The sequence below is a fragment of the Herpailurus yagouaroundi genome, unplaced genomic scaffold, assembly GCF_014898765.1.
Source record: "Herpailurus yagouaroundi ecotype Mexico unplaced genomic scaffold, PumYag 100, whole genome shotgun sequence".
Classification (NCBI taxonomy): Eukaryota; Metazoa; Chordata; class Mammalia; order Carnivora; family Felidae; genus Herpailurus; species Herpailurus yagouaroundi.
In genome coordinates, this window is record NW_024412391.1 from 67,392,287 (window position 1) to 67,411,954 (window position 19,668).

At 36.2% G+C, this 19,668-nt stretch overlaps 1 long non-coding RNA gene across 1 annotated transcript in view; it reads left to right on the forward strand.

Moving 5' to 3' along the window:
• The window catches only part of LOC121028110 (uncharacterized), a 90,769-nt gene extending 71,561 nt beyond the window's left edge, over positions 1-19,208 (forward strand). The window contains exon 3 of the long non-coding RNA XR_005789076.1: positions 18,908-19,208. This is a non-coding gene — a long non-coding RNA (uncharacterized LOC121028110). The remainder of the gene's footprint in view (positions 1-18,907) is intronic.
• The last annotated feature ends 460 nt before the right edge of the window (positions 19,209-19,668 follow it).

Genomic DNA, 19,668 nt, shown 5'->3' on the forward strand with positions numbered 1-19,668 from the left:
TTGAACCGAAGTTGGTCACCCAACCAACTGAGCCACCCAGGTGCCCCAAAGGATAGTCTTGTTTTAGGATCATTGTACCATAGTCAAAGAATGTGGACTTAATATTGATAATTAAAAATATATTTTCATAATTGATCTAATATGTGGCCAGTTTTTCTAAATGGCCAGGGAGCATTTTAAAGGGAGTATTATTTCTTTGTGAGAGTAGGTCTAGGAATAAATTTCTAAAACCAAATTTATTATTTGTTATTAATTATTATCTCCATAGTATCATTTTACTTTTGGCTACTTGGTCAAATACTGAGAAAGGACATTAAAATATTTCACAGAAGTGAAATCTTCTTATATAACATGATTAGGACTGGAACGAATGAATTAATCCAAAATGTCTGTTAACACAAGGGATAAAGAAAACTGATGTTTGAAAACGTCTTCTTCTTTTTCCTTTTCTTTTTATCTTGTGTTTTGTTTTTTGGTTGAAAGCATTATGTATATTTACTTGCTAATCTTCTGATGCAGGGCCAAAGTCTTACAGTGTGGGCCCTAATTTGGAGTTCTGATATTTGTGTGGCTTACACCACATCACTTATGTAAGGTCTGTCATACTGGATTTTTAAAGTGGAGAATTCAGAGACATTATTGAAAGTGATCTGAGTATAGAACAACACGTCTAAGTTTTTATAATTAATATTTGATCTCCCAATAACTTAAATTTGTGTCCCACACCTAATCTGACAAGACTGTTTAAGAAAGCCACATTGATTTTTGGCTTAACAAACTCTTTAAGTTTTAATTAAGTATAAACTTTAATTTTAACATACATTTAATACACAATATATCTATATATATTTAATATACAGTAGCAGGTTCAATATCAAGTACAACAGATGTAAGCATGTTTGGGAACAAATGTGACTGACCCTTGGTAAGCATACAGTTTAATTAGCGGGAGTGGAAGAATAGAGCATCCAGTGGGAGCAACCCATCAGTGGTTAGTGTTTGGACCATAGATGTGTCAGCATGTTTTTCAGAGGAATAGAAATTGTCAGTTAATCTAGAGAGTCAGTTAAGAGAGCTCTTACTGCATTATTATGTTTCTGTTAATGTCAGCTTTTATTTTCAACACATTTTTTCCTTTGTTTTATGCTTTATTTGATGCATAAAAGTTGATGACAGTTCCAGTCTTTGAGCATTGCCCTTTCATACATAAAAGTAACATTCTTTGTTCCTTTGAAGCTTTCACCTTAAATTTGAATTTGTCTCTTACTGTTACTGCAACCTTTCTTTAATGCCCCTTATCTCTTGGCTTTGTTTGCTTTTATAGCTGGAGTTTGATAGTTATGATATTTTTCCCTTTTATAATTTGGAAGGCCTCCAAATTGCTTGAGATGAATTTTAAGAATTTAAAAAACTTTGTGGATTTGGTATTACTCAAAAGTAGAAGCTTCAATAACTGTCAATTTTCCTCTTTTTGATGAAGTATTGGCAAACTTCCAATTTCTTCACTCTTACCTAACTTAAAACTTGTAACATTTTCCATAATCCTTTCCATACTCATTATGATTCTTCATAAATACTTATACATGAACACATACACGTGTATGGTCACTTGAACACATGTGTGCACACATGCACACACATTTAATGCTCCCTAACGCATTCCTTCTTCATTGGCTACTTATCTTGGTTAATTTACTGGTGTATAACTTTAAATTGCTTCCTCCCCCTGCAATGGCACATAAATGATGTACTTTTCACACCATATTTTTATCTGAAAAAATTGCTTCTATTTATTTTCCAGAATGGCAACTTATTAAACTGTAGATTTCATGAATTGGAACCCTTTCCTTTTAATATGAACAAATGTTAGTAGATATTAGGTTTTTTTCATCTTGACTGCATTAAATGCTATGTGATCAAATTGTTCTTCTTTGTAGGTGAATTTTTTTACCCTGTGGGTACTTAGAGCCTTTTTTTCCCCCTTTTCTCTCAAAAGTGAATAATTTGGGTCACTTGGGTGGCTAAGTCGGGTAAGTGCTGGACTCTTGGTTTCATTTCTCAGGTCATGATCTCACGGTTGGTGACACCGAGCCCTGTGTTGGGCTACACACTGATGGCACAGAGCCTACTTGGGATTCTCTCTCTCCCTCTCTCTCTGTTCCTCCTCCACTCATGTGTGGTATCTCTCTCTTTTTCAAAATAAAATAAAAAAAAAATGAATAATTTTACCAGGTGTATGGTGAAGACTTTTTAGCTATAGATTTGATCCTAAATATGTTCTCTTAGTGTACTCTGGTTATTCCAACCCATCTGTTCTGTTTTCCCCTGCAGGAAATCTTATTCTGAATATTAAATTTCTGCTCTCTGTTCTCAAAGTCTTTTGTTTTTTCCTTAGACCATATTCTGTGTGATTAATAAAGCCTCTCATCCAAAGCAGTGATTGAATTTTGATATTGTTGATTGTACTTTGTTGTTATTAATTTGAGAGTGTTTGAGAGCAAGAACATGAGCAGGGAAGAGTGGCAGAGAGGGAACCTTTGAGTAGGCTCCACTCTCAGTGCAGCCTGATACAGGGCTTGATCCCACCACGTTGGGATAATGACCTGAGCCCAAATCAAGAGTTGGGTGCTGAATAGACTCAGTCACCCAGGTGCCCTGCTTACTTGGCTTTTAAATAGCTTCTGAGCCTATATATCTTCTAATACCATTTAAAACTCTATAGAGCTTAAAATTTTTTTTAGCTTTACCTGCATGATCATCTTTGTCTTTATGTAAGTATATTTGCTTATCAGTCAGAGTCTATTCAATTTGAGACAGCAAAGCACTTTTTGTCCAGTTTTCTTTTGCTGGACAAAAGAAATGGACAGCTTCAAATGCACACTTTTGCATCTGTACTTTAGATGTTGTAATTACTTTCATTTTTATGTGGCAGATTTATTTCATGAGTTTTTATATGAATGCATTGGGGAAACTCTAATTAGTTCTGCTATTTGTTCCAAAATAGTAGATGTAGATTCTCCTTGGTTCTTTCTCTTCTTTGTTTATGAAGGTCTCATAATTATGCCCTTGAAAATTTAACTAAAATGCTAGATTCCATAAGTAAATGTGATGAGTTTAGTTATTAACTAGCCTGAGGAAGTGTGGGCATTTTTCATTGTTTTAACAGATATGAAGGGCCTGTAGTCCTTACTGGGTTTTCTTTTCCATCTGCTTTGAGTTATAAACTATTTGTTTTTATATAGTCCTTTTAATTTCCAACCTGCTTAGTTAGAATGCTGTATCCCTCATCCCTCTGGGGATTTGGCCCAAAGTCTTCATTGTAAATCCTCCTTCTTGATCTTAGAGTGGGGTTAGGAAGGGAGCAGTGGTGCATCTCTTGTCTTTCCTGGGACAGATTGATTGCGCCAGCCTGAACTGCTTCAAATTAAAGCGTTTTTGACAAAATACTCTTGGTTTACAACACTACTGATACAACACTACTCTGATAGGTTGTTAAAAGCAGTAGCCCAATTTTCTTTTATTCAGTCTGTATTACAGCTTGCAGGCATTCCTGTGTTTGGTCTCATCCTTTGTTTTCAGTGTCTTGGAATCTCTTTGGTCATCACAGTTGGTTTCTGGCTTGGAGTATTGAAATAGACCCATGGATTCCTCATGCATGATCTTTTCCAGAAGACACCTTCAATATGAATTTTGTTGCTTTCTATGCATTATTTTATCCAGCTCTTCCTCCTTCGCCCATTTCATAAAGTAATTAGTCTAAATGTTCTCTTCTTTTTTCCTTAATACCAAACTCCTCTCAATCCTTTGTACAGAGGCAAGTCAAGCTGGTGACTTTCTATCTTGGTCTACTTTTGAACATGTCATGACCTCCAGCCCATTGAATTGCCACTGTGGAGGGGAATTAGGACTTACAACTAAAACATAAAGCACAGTGATTGCTATGTGGGACTTAATAAATGTGAGTTCCACTCCCCTTCCCTTCCCAGGTGCTTTTATTACCTAGTTCCTCTTCTGTTCTCTATATCGTGCAAACTAATTGCTGAATAATTCTCTTTAAAACATAGCTCTCTTGGCACTTGAATCTCATATTGGTTACAAAACCACTAACAAACTCTGTTGTCAGCAATTGTTTACTGTTTTGTAAGCATTTGCTTGGGTTCTTTGTACATTCCTAGATGATAGATAGCTAGACTACTTATAAGAACAGAATAGGTACTCAGGAAAAGAATTCACTAATAAAACGGAGTATTTTTGGCTTTTTGGCTTTTTAAAAAATTGGGTATCATTACTTTTGGACTCCTTACACTCAATGGCATTTGTTTTCCTTCCACTCTTTCTTATATCTCAGAGGGGGTTGGGAGAACCTATGCAATATTAAAACTATTACTTTTTTCCCAAAGAAAATCTCATGAAAATAATATTTGATATATATTTTTTTTGGTTTCAGTGGAGGGTTTTTTGTTTTGTTTAAAACTGAATAAAATATTTTCTGTCATTTTTGGGCTATATAGAAAGTACATTTATTTTTTTCTTAAGCATACTGAATCTTTTAAAAATGCTATATTGTGGAAAGCAATTAGTTACATATTTCAAATTTGTTTCAGGAAAGAAAGAATCTGTAGCTAAAGACAAAAGATGCATTATCTTGTAAACGATCAAGTAATAATGTCTGTGTTAGGAAAAATGCTTCTTAGTTTAACACAATCTCAGTGTCTAAGTTTGAAAGCATCGAAAGAACTCATGAAGGTTCAAATTAGATTAGAACAAACTCTAGAGTGAGTCAGAAAAGAGCTCTTGTTTTGCTACTGAGAAATGTACATACACTAAATTGTTCTCCTTTTTAAAAAGTTTTCAGTGTGGAGAATTATCTTTTCAATGATTTCTTTGTGATCTAAGCTAAACTACTGTGACTGCAATTTAAAGCTTTTTCCTGGACCATTATATTTCTGTAGAATTAGAAACTTCATCTGACTGTAGTAGAGGCTGTCTTCCCAATCAATGGGTGCATTTAAAGGAATCTGAGGAAAATACTGCACAAAATGCTTTTCTGTAAGACTTTGATTCTTCTACATTGGTTACAATTGGCTATTTATTGCTTCCTTCCCCTATTCCTTCCCTTTTATTTTAGAATCTTGTTTCTTAGGTAGCTTAATAGATAATCAAATACATTACAGAGAAAAGTTCAAGTTAACTAAGGAATAACTTTTTTTAGAGATACGTACTTTGCAAAATCATTACTGAATATTGGTCATAAATTTCAGAGATTTTTTTTTTGAAGCATGCCTTTAGGTTTTTGTTTTTGTTTGTTGTTTTCCTGAAAAGCATCTGTATGGTAAAATTCTACGCACTCATATTCTTTGCTTATATGACCAAGTATTTTAGAAAAGTATAAGAAAAAGATAAAAGATTGAAAGCAAAACCACAAAGTTTTCCTCGATGAATATCGCTGCTTCTGATTTTGGAAAATTCAGGAAATAGATACTGAACTAACAGGGTCTGGTGGTGGTAGTCAGAAGGAAATGTAAGTTTCTTTTCACTGTATTTATAAAGTCCTAGTAAATATGAAGTCTATGGGTTTTGTATAAGATGTATTTCACAGTATTTAAATTAATGTGTTAAGAAAATTTATAATTATCATAGGATACAATGGAATATATATTTTAAATAATAGAATAATTAAAAATAGCTTGTATGATTGGTACATTGGCTGAAATCTTTCTAATGAAAGAAACTTCACTCAGATATCCTGCATGGTTTTTCCCTTCCTAGCATCCTTTCTCATTCGTGTGGTAACCTAATATTTTTTGTGGGAGAAATTCCATATGATTTAGTTGAAGGTCACTGATTTCCAGTAACCACAGCTTGGACAGGTGCCCCAGGTCACCAACCAGAGCATTGTATTCTGCCCTCCTTACCAGTTAGAGAGATGGACAATGGCTTAAGCAGAGAGCTCTCCCTAGAACTTATTTTGAATTACGGAAGAAGAGGAACACTCCTTGCCTGAGATTATAGGGATAAAAAACTTTTTTTTTCTTATTTGAAACAAAAATTTTTAAGTAAATTCTGTACACCCAACATGGGGCTTGAACTGATGACCCTGTGATGAAGAGTCCCATGATCTATCAACTGAGCCAGCCAGGTGGTCCTAAAAATACTTTGAATCACGAAATTTCTGGAGCCATCTTTGCCACCCACTGAATGAGGAAAATAAAGTAGTCATTGTAGGCGCATTGTTTGAAACCTAGATCAAATCCACCCAATACTGTATGAACTTTATTGCTTCTTATTAAAGTTGTTGCTGTGTTTTGCTTGTAATTAGTTACATTTGTTCCTTTCACTTGCATTAATAAGGTTCTGAATAGTCCCAAAAAAATGGTCAGTACAGCATAGTATTTAAAGAATTCACACTTGGAAGAGTTGGCCTTGGTCTGAATTCTGGCTCTGTACTTGGAGCTGTGTGATCTAGGCCAGGTCATTTAACTTCTCCTCTTCCTTTTTCTTACCTGTAAAATAGAGATAAATGTAGTATCCACCTCAGGGGACTGTTACCAATTATTGGGTTATAAAGTACCCATAAGAACTACTGGTGCATAGTTTGTACTGTACAAATGCTGAAAAAATACGAATTATGACTGAGTAAAAAGTAGGCTTTTCATACTATACTATAAAAGAGTTGATGTTAAATTATCTTTGATTTTATCCTTTTAAAATGAGCATGGAATATACACAGCATGCTGCATTTTTTTTTCTCTTGGTAGCTAAATTACTCTTCATTATAAAGTTTAAGGCTCAGGACACTCTTTAATGATTTTCTGATTCACTAAGTATTCTACTTTTGAAATACCATTTTCATGTTACTTTAGTGGGACATTTGGGTGTAAGGCTTTGGGTGCCAGCTACAAAGGAGATTTAAAGAATTCTCATCATGCGAACTTTTTCAGTCCTTTGAATTATAACAAATTTCTTACAGATGTAAAATCTGGTACAAATAAGCCTAAAAATTAAGTCAGGTCCTCAACACATGCCACACACTAATACAGATAGACTGTACATCTTTCATCAGTTCACCATTGTGTATTGTTGTCACTCTGCCACAAAGAATTCTCTGAAGAATTCTGAAGAAGAGTACATAGTGACAAAGACTTAAAACGGTAAAATCTCCTTCCTTCAGTGTACTTTCTGGAGTGATAGCCATACATCCTTAATCTTCTATATAGCCTTTGACTTTACATGTTTCAAACCACATACTCTTGTTTCTTATAAATGTTATAATTTTTGAAATTGATAACTCTTTTAACCTGCTCTTTTTTTTTTCTTCATGGCTCTGTTGAAACAGCTAAAATTTTGTTGGTAAAACTTGTGAAGTCCTTCCTCAACATTTAAAAAAAAAATTTATTCCACAGGTAGGAAGCAACGTAGCTTTGGACATATTAATCATGAATAATACATTGAAGTTTTTTGCTGGACTTGAGCTGATACTACACATAGGTAGCATATTTTCCCTCTGCATGCATATTGTAGCTCTTAGGATGTATTATGTATAGGGCGTTGTATTTACTCTTTGATAGCCTATGCTCAAATCATGCTGTGGTGAGGTGAAAAAGTCATAGTCATGCTCAAGGATATTGGGGTCTTCATTAAAAAATAGGGCTGGGGGCGCCTGGGTGGCTCAGTCGGTTGAGCGGCCGACTTCGGCTCAGGTCACGATCTCGCGGTCCGTGAGTTCGAGCCCCTCGTCGGGCTCTGTGCTGACAGCTCGGAGCCTGGAGCCTGTTTCGGATTCTGTGTCTCCCTCTCTCTGACCCTCCCCCGTTCATGCTCTGTCTCTCTCTGTCTCAAAAATAAATAAACGTAAAAAAAAAAAATTAAAAAAAAAATAGGGCTGGTCCTGTTCCTAACTTTTGCTGGTCTGGAGGTACAACTACAAACAGGTTTCTATACCATATATATAAAGATTTTAAAGTTATAAATTAAGCTAACTTATAATATGTGCTATTGTCTTACTTGAGTGAATATGGCTTCATCATGAATTCCAAGATCAATTAGAATTTAAAATCCTTTGACAAATGGGAGCTGCCAGAGAGAACTTAGACGTGTGACCTATGGTTGCTTGCTCATTCCGTCAAGCTCTGTCCAACGTTACAGGTGCTTGGTGCCTTGTGTACACACGTGTGCATCCTCTAGTCCCCATAGACCAGCTTCATCTACAGCTGCCTCTTTGAACAATTGTCTTTTTGGATGCTTTTCAGCTTTGCTTTGGTGGCTTAGCTCACCTTCTGGAAGATATGGCTGGCAAGAGACTAGCACAAGTCCTGGAAGCATGCTAAGGCTATTTAGATGGCTAATTCCAGGGTCCCCAAGTCCCCAGAGCCTTGCCTTGCAGGGCCTTTACCTGTGTGGAGTAACATACCACCAGGAGGGTAAGAGCAGACTGCTCATGCATTGGCTTAGAGCAGGAGCCTTGTCTAAGAGGTACTGCTGAGAGTACAGTGAAGAAATTAATTCTTCATTTACTTGATGATAGCTTTGTTTGGGGGTTGGATTTCTGTAATTTCTGTGATCCCAACAGAAAAGAGAAACTGTTTACTTAAATGCAGTTATTTAAAAAATTGGATTACCAAGGAAATTGAGTGATGCTAATATATATTAGCATATATATATAGCAAACATATATATTATATATAAGCATATATATTAGCATATATATATGGAAACTTATATCAGGACAGTAAATAAACTTCTGTGGTTTTGCACAATGTAGGTTTTACTTAAAATTTGAATACCAAAATTCAGCTATTTCCTGTTATCTATAAGTCATTGGACATTTGTAGTAATGAGAAGAATAACCAGAAGAATTGAATGATTGTACATTAAATTAGATACACGATTCACTTGTCCCCATGCCTAAACAGACGATAAAGTAACTGAAAAAGATTTTTTAACTGCCAGTAATTCTGAAATAAAAATAATTTTCCTTCTGGGATTACACCAGAGGAAGAAGCCACATCATTTTTTTTTTTAAACTTTGCTGGAATACACTAACACCACTGTTACCTAATCAGTTGGAGGGAGTATTTACCCAGATCAACTGTAGGTTACTGTATTCCACATCAGACTGAAAGTTTTATTACAGGTACAGTTAAGGATTTGATTTTTCTTCACTCATGTTTTATCAAACCACATTTAATGTTTATTTGAAAGCCTATCCCATGCCAAATAATAAGTTGTTTTATGCTTTACAAATGGCCAAGACAAAATCAACTTAAATTGGGTCAGCCAAAGGCTCGACACTATTGTGCTAAGAAGGCAGAACATGTTCCTCAAGCAAAGGCGCATTGTAGTTTCACCGTTAAAAGCATTTAGAGAGATGGATGAAGCAAAACTCTATGAAACGAGATCCAAAGGCACAGAGCCCTTGGTTAAAAAAATATATAATATATACAGACACACACACATGCACATATTGGGTGAGATATTATCATTTCTCCTGTATTGGTTTTGTTGTGCATTTGTGCTTACTGGCTAGAAGTCCTGCTCCTGGCACACAAAGATCTATTGCAAAAAGTGTGCTCTCTCATGCTGCAGGTCCCAGTTTTAAAGAACCACTTGTATAATTCATGGAAATATCACAGCAATCATGGTAGAGCAGGAACCTGAGTCTAAATAGAGTCCTGGCCTCATTTCTGTGGTCAGAGGATCTAATGGGGGAATTTCTTATTTATAGTATTCTCTAATCAGTGCCTCAGTCCACACATGGGCTTGAAGAGAAATTTTGTATTTGGAAGGTAAAACCATCCCTCAAAGAATAAACTCAGCTGTCATTAATTTCACTGACAGTGCAGTGACATTTATACGCACACCTTTCCATCATTGAAAATAAAATAAATTACATGAAGTAATTTCAATTACTTTATCAAACACATTTGCAGGATTTCATGACATTTAAATAATTACACACGGGCTATAGTAAGGAACATGTGTCTGAAATGAGATTCAGTCCTAAGGGAGTAACACAATTTTTTCTCTGAAGGGTTTCTGTACTGAGAACGAAGATAAGTGTTCAATCTTTTTGAATCTTAAGCTCCATTCACATTTCAGGTATAGGACAAAAATCATGGATTGTAGCTTTTTTGTTTTTGTTTTATTTTTTTATGCAGGGCCTACCATAATTTATTAGTGGATCATGTGGCAAGCCCTCTGATTGCCAGGTCTTACAAAGGAATGTTTCTTCTATCATCTAAAAGACTGAAGAAATAATAAAAACTATGCATCAGATTTTTGATTATGAGGTCAGAATTGGATACATTTTCTGGGCAATAAAGGTGGTGGGATGTGAGTCTCAGAGTCAGCCTCTGGGAGTTTAGGGTCTTCTTAAACCCTTTCCTTCTCTTGAATCCAAGTTGAAAGAGACCCAGGAAGTGTTTTGAAGTGGATGAATTCCATTGGAGGAGGCATTTGGAAAAGGTACGGTGATAGTGGTGATGTGCGGTCCTAAGTTGTTTCTGGTCTTTCTGACCATTAGTAGAAAGATTATGTATTATTTGTCCCAACTCCAGGAGCTGATAATCAGTATATCAGCTCCAAGCTTCAGTCTACACTACCCATCTGAAAGCCTCTTGTTGGACTACTTAGACTCTTTTCCACTAATGAGCGTTTGCTTAGGATGTTCTTTATCTAAACTACAATTCTTTAAACCGCCTCCAAAAACAGACCCTTGTAGACACTAACTGAGAATTAGTGTTAAATGCTCAGTTGGAGTATCTAAGTAATGGTGAGTGAAGCAAGTTTGTAAGAACAACTTTAGGACAACACTTGGGTAATCCTTCATGAAAGGTTGCATTATGCATGGGCTTTCGATTCAAGACAGGTCAAAATCAAAGCTCCTTCATTCACTAGTTTTTATGTAAATTAAGAAAAGTGCTTTCTTTGAACCCCAGTTTCCTTCAAAGTAGAATGAGGCTAATGTCACTTATCAGAATGTGAGGTTTGCAAATAACACATGCAAAACTACTGTGTTTATGTGAGCATTTAATAAATTGTATCCTCAGTTTAAAAAAAAAATGCAAGTAAGGTACAACTCAAAGAAGAGGCGAGCATTTCTAGTGAAAAAACCCAGATAGCTGTTAACATTTGGGAAATCAGGGTAAAGATAGGAATGCTAAGATTTGGGAGAGAGGTATTGTGAGCAAGTAGGTAAAGATGTAGACCTGAAACACAAACTAGTGTTCAGATCCTACTTCTACCACTTAACAGATGTGCTTTATTAGACAAATGATTTAAGCTCTTTTGATTTCAGTTTTCTCACCTGTAAAATGGGAATAATAATAATCATATCTACCTGATAGGGGTTGAATGAATGGATATTTGTAAATCTAAGTCCTAGCACATAGAAAACATGACGGAAACATTAGTTTTCATTATGATTACTTGGACTCCTGTGCACCATTTTGATACCTTTTCTTTTTGCTGTTTCCAATAGAGTGAAAGGGAAGATTGGTGATAGATTTTTTAATACTTGCAAGACTGTTGATTTCTAGTTTGGATGTAAAAATATCACAAGAGACCATAAGTCTCAAATTTACAATTAAACAAGCCAGAAAAGCTATAAAAATCACAGCTAAAAAAAGTCATAAAGCCAAGCTCATAAAGAAGTGAAAACAAACAAAACACCAGAGTGCTTGAGAGATGTTTACTGGATAGAAGAGACTTTCCACTGCTCTCCTCATGGGGGAAAGTCTTGCCACAGATAAGAGGGAAAAACCACCTGAAGTGCTAACAAATGGGTAATAGCTGTGTATGGACTCTTGTAATAGACTGGAACTACAAGGGACCCCAGCCATAGAGCAAGTCTCTCCTTACCACCACTTGGAAAATAACATGTTGAAAATGTACAGTAGCATTAAAAAGTGAAGTAAAAAAATAAATCTAATGAAAGATAGCAAAGATGTCCATAGTGAAAACTACAAAACATTACTGAGAGAAATTAAAAAGGACCTAAAAAGTGGATCTAGCATTCTGTTTGTTGAGAAAACAGAATGTCGTAATGTACTTCCTAAATTGATAGATACATTCAATTTAATCTTTATCAAAATGTCAATGGCTGGTGTAAAGAAGTAGACAAGATTGTTCTAGATGATATGGAGAAGGCAAAGAAAGTAGGAGAGCAAAACTGTCTTGACAAGGAATGAAGTTGGGGGACTTAAACAAGCTTATTTCAGAATTTACAAGTGTACAGCAATCAAGGCAGTGTGGTGTTGGCTTAACCATAGACAAAATTATGAAATAGAGTCTAGAAACAGATCCAAATGTATTTGGTGAACTGATTTTTCACAAAAGGGCCAAAGTTACTCTCTGGGGAAAGATTTTTCCATAAATGTTACTGGAACGACTTGGTATTTCTATGGAAGAAAATAGAGTTGACTCTGACCTCATGGCATAAACAAAAAGGTTTTCCAGATGGATCACAGATCCAAATGTAAAACTAGATTCAAAAAGTTCTGGAAGAAAACAGAAAAAAAAAATTGTCATTACCCCAGGTTAGGCAAAGCTATCCTATATAGGAAAGAAAAATAAATTGAGCATGCTTAAAATTCTTTCTTTTGTGAAGTATCTGCTCAACTCTATGGCACATGCTTCACTGGAGTTATTTGTGTTTTTATAGTTGATTGGTAGGAATTCCTTATACAGTCTTTTGTCAAATAGTCTGTAAATTTTATTTTCCAGTTTTTGGTTTATTTATTCATTTTTAATGGAATCTCTTAATGAGCAGAATTATTATAAAGAGCACAAAATATTTTTGTAAAGAACACAGATAATTATTTGCTCTATTGGTTTGTTAGCAGAACAGAACCTTCCCTTGTACCAGATCCTTTTGTCCTGACATATGTCACACTGCCTAAGCTCAGCCATCCTGAACTGTGTCTCTAATCCCCAGTGTATTTTAATCTCCAGTGCAGCTGATCTCCTACATCTGAATTGACTAACGTTTCTGCTCTCTTTGTTGTAAATGCAACAAATACTACTATTACAACACAATGTTTTATGCATCTTAGATTTTCAGCAGAAAGCAATTCTTTGCAATGCAACCCATCATGTTTTTATTATTTGGCACCCTTTTCTGCCAGCATGTGACGAGGGTATATGTAGGGGAGTTGAGGAGGTAGAAAGCTAGTGTGTACTGAGCTTCAGTTGGCAGGGATGGAGGATATTGTAGACCCTGAATAAGGAAAAGCTGAATATAATGAAATTATTTATCTAATTGAACATGGTAAGTTCTGAGTCTGTGAATGTTCTATCATGGATTGATGAATAAATTTATGTACTCCTCTAACTGAGAAACAGTTTCCTGCTGCATTATAAAGAGCGGTAAGATCTGCTTTCAAAACAGGTGCATCCTTTGCAGTCAGCTTGTTTTAAGAGCATGTAATTGTTCTAATGCTCTGGAAGACTTTTTATTACTCTCTTGTTACAATTCTGCCAAAAGCTGGTCCAGAGTGACCACTTTGGAGGCGCCTCGGTAAGTTTTTTTTATGCCACTGTCACTCCAGTTGAACTTTGAGCCTGATGAAAAGATCTTCTCCCTCTCCCGGTTTTGCTGAGAAGCGTCTAAATGTACTGTGCTCATTTCAATCAGATTACCTTGGAATTCAAGTTACACACCACTTTTAGCAAGTTTTTTCTTGGTAGAATTTTTGAGGAAAAAAGCATAATTAATTCTGATTCTATTTTTGGACTGAGTTCTTTCATTGATTTAGGATGCATCAGTTAGATATTTGTAGCCACATCTATCCTGAGGGAGAATTCCTGGTCTGGGAGAATGTTCTGCCCTGGGATGATCATGGTACTGGGTCAGAAAACATGACAGATGCCACCTTTTTTTTTCTTTAACTTTTTTCTTCACTTTACCCCCAAAGGGGGTTTCTTTCCCCTTCTTTGAGGGCCTGATGATCAGCTCTGGATGTGGTAGGTAAGGTGTGGGCATCAGTGGCATTTTTCCTAATTCATCTAACTGATGTTGGGAGGGCTTTCATATATAAAATGTGTGTGTGTGTGTATGGGTGTGTACTTAGGCATTTTAAAGTGTGTATATGCATAAACATATAAACAACATACATGCACATACACACATTATATTTAGCTGTTTGACTAGGTAAGAGTTACTCTTCACCATTAATTGGCCAGTTCATACAGCACTTTGTGGAGAACAAATGAGCAGGCTCAACCAAATTTGAAATGTGCATAACACTTGCCAAGCAATTTCACCTGAAAATCTATTCTACAGAAATCTTTGCACATTCTTTTTTAATTTTTTAATGTCTATTTATTTTTGAGAGAGAGAACATGAACAAGGGAGGAGCAGAGAGAAGAGAGAGACAAAGCAGGCTCCAGGCTCTAGCTGTCATCACAGAGCCCGATGTGGGGCCCAAACCCGCAAACCATGAGATCATGCCCTGAGATGAAGTCGGATGCTTAACCAACTGAGCCACCCAGGTGCCCCTATCTTTGCACATTCTTAGACATGTAACCATTCCAAACTTCTTATAATACCAAAAATTTGAAAGCAACTTAAATGTTCATCAGTAAATAGTGAACATTCCTTCCATCAAATACTGTGTGATTAGAAAAGTAAAAGTATAGGTCTTAATGTAGAAAGATAGCTTTAAGATGTTGATAAAAACAAAATGCAATTTACTGAGTAATATGTATAGCATGATTTTTTAAAAGTTTATTGTCTTTTAAGAGAGAGAGCACACGAGGGGGAGGGACTGAGAGGGGAGGGCAGAGAGGGAGAGAGAGAATCCCAAGCAGGCTCCACATTGCCAGCACAGAGCCCAATGTGGAGGTCAGTCTGAAAAACCTTGAGATCATGACCTGAGCCTAAATCAAGATTTGGACACTTAACCCATTGAGCCACCCAGGTGCCCCTTGTATAGCATGATTTTATTTATGATAAAACAATTAACAACCCTTTATGTGTGCACAAAATATTCTGAAAGGAATTTTAAACTGTTGTTTGAGAAGAGAGGAAATAAGGAGTTTTGAAGGGTAATCTTTTCTCTATACCTTAAAATTTTAAGATTGTGTATGGGTATTACTTGTTTAAACAGGAGGAAAAAAGTCATTAGCAAGGTATTTTTTCAATAGTTGTGACCTCTTAATGAAGTAGTGCATGCTCAAAATAGAACATCATGAATAAGGAAAATTACATGCAGAACATATTGGTAGAATGAAAAGATTACTATCTAAGTTTGCAGCTTCACAAGATATATTCGAGCCCTGAAGGGCTATCTTTTTTAAATAGTTGAGAATATGCTATTTATTTGCTTGTCAGTGTGTGAGATGTCTACCCACCTATACTCTATGAGTGATTGATTATGTAGACGTCTATAGTGGGCTCAGGTGGCTTCCCAAAAGATAGATCTAAGTTCTTTCCCTTAAAACCTGTGAATGTGATCTTATTTGGAAATAGTCTTTGCAGATGTAACTAAGTTGAGGATCTTGACATGAGGTCATTCTGGAATATGTAAGTGGCCCCTAAATCTACTGACAAGTGTCCTTATAAGAGTTAGGCAGAAACAGATTTGAGACTGAAGAGGAAGAGACACAGAGGAGAGAAGCCCATGTGAAGATAGAGACAGAGACTGCAGTAATGCATCCATAAACCAAATAAGATGGGAAGTCACTAGAGCTGAAAAAGGCAAGGAATGATTGTCCCCTGAAGCCTTCAGAGGGAGTATGCCCCCACAGATGAATTGATTTTAGTTTTGCTCTCCACAGCTGTGAAGAATAAATTTGTTGTGTGAACTACCAGGTTTGTGGCAATTTGTTACAGGGGCCACAGGAAACTAATATACCATACATGTAAATAAAAATATGATAGGTTTAGGGGCGCCTGGGTGGCGCAGTCGGTTAAGCGTCCGACTTCAGCCAGGTCACGATCTCACGGTCTGTGAGTTCGACCCCGCGTCGGGCTCTGGGCTGATGGCTCAGAGCCTGGAGCCTGTTTCCGATTCTGTGTCTCCCTCTCTCTCTGACCCTCCCCCGTTCATGCTCTGTCTCTCTCTGTCCCAAAAATAAATAAACGTTGAAAAAAAATTAAAAAAAAAAATGATAGGTTTAACATGCAGGAGAGATTAGAGCATTTTAAAGGTTAGATTATTTCAAAAATTTTTAGAGTTTTTTTCCTTTCCTCTTTTCTAAAATTTAAGTCCTTAGACTATTGACTGGAGGAATGAACATTATTCCATGTGTTTCCCCAGGATCACTGAACATAGCAATCAATTATTGTAGGGATCATCTGGTCCATTGGCCATACACAGAAGAGCCCATAGGTGTCAGGAATGAGTCATGAATATTGGATTAGGTTAGGGGAGAAGTGCCTGGTGAATGGTAGAAAACTGAAGTGTCTAGTCTACCCAAAGGCACTGCAAATCAAACAATTAAAACCCTGTGAAGGCAAGAGACCTATTGCTCTGTCTGGCTACCTGTGTGCCCAGGGGGGATCTAATACCAAAATGGAGAAGAGAAAAATGGAAACTGGAAGACAGTTGACTGTCTCTGCCCAATACTGAACCAGCTGTTGAATTAGTATCATAATCACTGGTTCCTCTCTCCTAATCTAGTGTTGTTCTGCCTCTGATTTGCTCTTTATCTCTGCTAAACAGAATGGAAAGAAACGAAGAGATATTGACCAGCATGTAGTGGGCACCATGCCAGGTTCTTTCAGATCAGTAATCTCATTTAATTTGCACAACAGCCCTGTGAGGTTGGTAGGTTTCCTCAGTGTTGGGTAACTTGCCTAAGGTCACTCAACTAGTGATGCAGGTCTCTGTGGCTGTGAAAATTCATGCTGTTTCCAACATAAAATACTGCTCCCAAAGTAGTGCTCAAGAAGCCATGAGACTTGGGGGAATTGTGAATATGTTGTTTTTCCAAAGACAGGTCATGGTTATTTTTAATAGTCTTATTAATTTTTAATGTAATGTAATTGAAAAAAAAATAGCATTTCTGCAGTGAAACAATCAGCTTCACTATTTTTTTCTGTTACATATCCTGTAGGGTTTCCTGTTATCTGTTGGGTTTTATAAGAGTTTCCTTTCCTTTAATAAATTCAGGACAACAGCCCTATTGCTTTTTCCCCTAATTATTCTGTAATTGCCAAAATTATCAAATTACTTTGAAATGTGATCTGATTTCCTCTGTACTTGCTAACTGAAGCAATGCTGTATATCTGACTTTATTTAAAAAGTTGTACCTTTAACAATTCCATCTAAGTGATTTTACACATGCTTTAAGAACTAAGTTGGGCTATGCTAGAAAAGAGTCATTTTTTTTTTTTTCATTGACACATGGGGAAAATGCACTTTTAGAAAATAAATTTTGGGAGGAGACTTCTGCCTGTAGTCATCCTACCAAATGACATGGGAATTTTCTAGTTATTTTCCTTATTTAGTTAACCAATAAATATTTATTCATGGCCTATTATGTACTCAGTTTGCTGCTTATGGATTATCTTAGGTGTTTGAGAAGAAATATAAAATATGAGTCTTGCAACTTAGCTATAGAAAGCTTGCAACTTAGCTATAGAAATAGGACTAACACATGGAGAATAAGAGAGAGGGGTGCCTAATAAAGCATTAAGGACTCCAATATCAAATAGCCCAGTATGAACTAAAGTAGTTAGAAAAGATTGCATTGAGATTTTAGAATTTGAGGTATACCTACAAAAATTGGGAGGATGGAAATTTAAGAATAGAATTTCTTAACTCTTAAGAAATAGAATAGAAAAGGTAAATGTGGAATTTGTGTATCTGGGGGACAGTGAATGAATTAACCTTACCAAAGAGAAATAAAGGGAGTAAGAAATTAGGTATAGTAGCCAAATAGGAAGACAATATATGCTTTAAAAACCAGTCTAAGGAGTTTTGATTTAAAGGCAATTGATTATAATGAATTCTCTTGTGCTGGAAGATGAAAAGATAAGAGGGATTTCTCAAGATTTAGTATCAAAACACATGACAGTTGGTTTAGAGGAGAAGCAGGGTCAATATTTAGGGTCAAGTAAGTATAGAATCTAAAATATTGCTATTTTAATAAGATTATGGTATAGGGAGGGACTAGACTACGGTAGTGGTAGTTGCAATGGATAGAAAAAGGCAAATTATTCCTAGAGGCATTAAAGGAAGAAATAATGAGCCTTCTTTAGGAATTAGGGAATGAAGATGTCTGTAGGCAGCTAGAAAGGACATAGTATGATTGAGTAGGAAAGGAAATGCAGATTCATTAGTGGCCAAATAATAGATGACATAGCTGAAGTAGTGAATGAATATCAGCCCAATTGTACTACGGCTAGAAAACCAGAAGGATGAGCTTAAAGAACATTCCACAGTTAGGGACTTAGTGAGGAAAAAGAGAGGAGAAATGGCATTAGAAGGATGGGAGAAACTCTTAAATATGCCAAAGAATGAGAGAACTTCATGAGTGGATAGTTGGTAACACTAACATTGTAAGATGTTGAAAATGTCTAAGGAATAGGTCAAGACCATCAATTTAGCAGGAAGAGATGATGGATAGTCTTCAAGGAAATCATTTTTATGGAGTTGCATGCACTGAAATAGGTGGTAAAGGGAATAAGAAGAAGACAGGAAAAGTGTAGATTGAACATTGGAATAGTCTGGGAGCAAAACCAGAGAGGGGCATTGCATTGGTTAATGAGTAGAATAGATAGTAATAAAAGAAGGATGCTATGATAGCTGGTATCCAAGATGGCACCCAGATACTTCCCCTCCTGCCATTCATGCCCACGTGTAGTTCCCTGTTAATGGAATAGGGCCAACCTGTGTAACCAATAATATATTGAAAAAATAATGGTGTGTAACTTCTGAGGCTCTGGCATGTTTTCTCATAGGTTGCTCATGCTTGAAGAAACCAGCCCTCATGTTATGGTGGTACTCGGGCAACTCAAGAAGAGGAACTGAAGCTTCCTTCCAACAGCACCAGGTTAGTGAACTATCTCAGAAACTGACCCTCCCACTCCAATTAAACCTTCACATACCTGCTGACATCCTAACTACGACCTTATCAGAGACCCTAACTCAAAACCACCCAGGTAAGCCATACCTGAATTTCTGACCCATGGAAACTGTAAGGCAATAAATGTTCATTTTAAACTAAGTTTTAGAGTACAGTGGACTCTAGAACAACATGAGAGTTAGGGATGCCAGTCCCTAAGGAAGTAAAAAAAATAAAATAACATATGACTCTCTCAAACCTTAACTACTAATAGCCTACTGTTGACCAGAAGCCTTACTGATAGCATAAAAAGTTGAGTAACATATATTTGCATGTGATCTGTATATAGACTGTATTCTTACAATAAAGTAATCTAGAGGAAAGAAAAGGGTAAGAAAACCATAAGAATACATTTACAGTTCCCTACTGTATTAATTGAAAAAAAAAATATGTGTAAGTGAATCCATGAAGTATAAACCCATGTCGTTGAAGGGTCAACTACAATTCTTCATGTGGTATTAGGTAATTAACAGAGTTCTTTAGATATTTTCTTTTGTACGTGTTTAGCTCTTTTTTTTTCTTTTTGACTGGTAGATATTTGAAATATGTTTTAAGGTCCTTATGGATATTGGAATGATTCAAGATGATGATATGAAT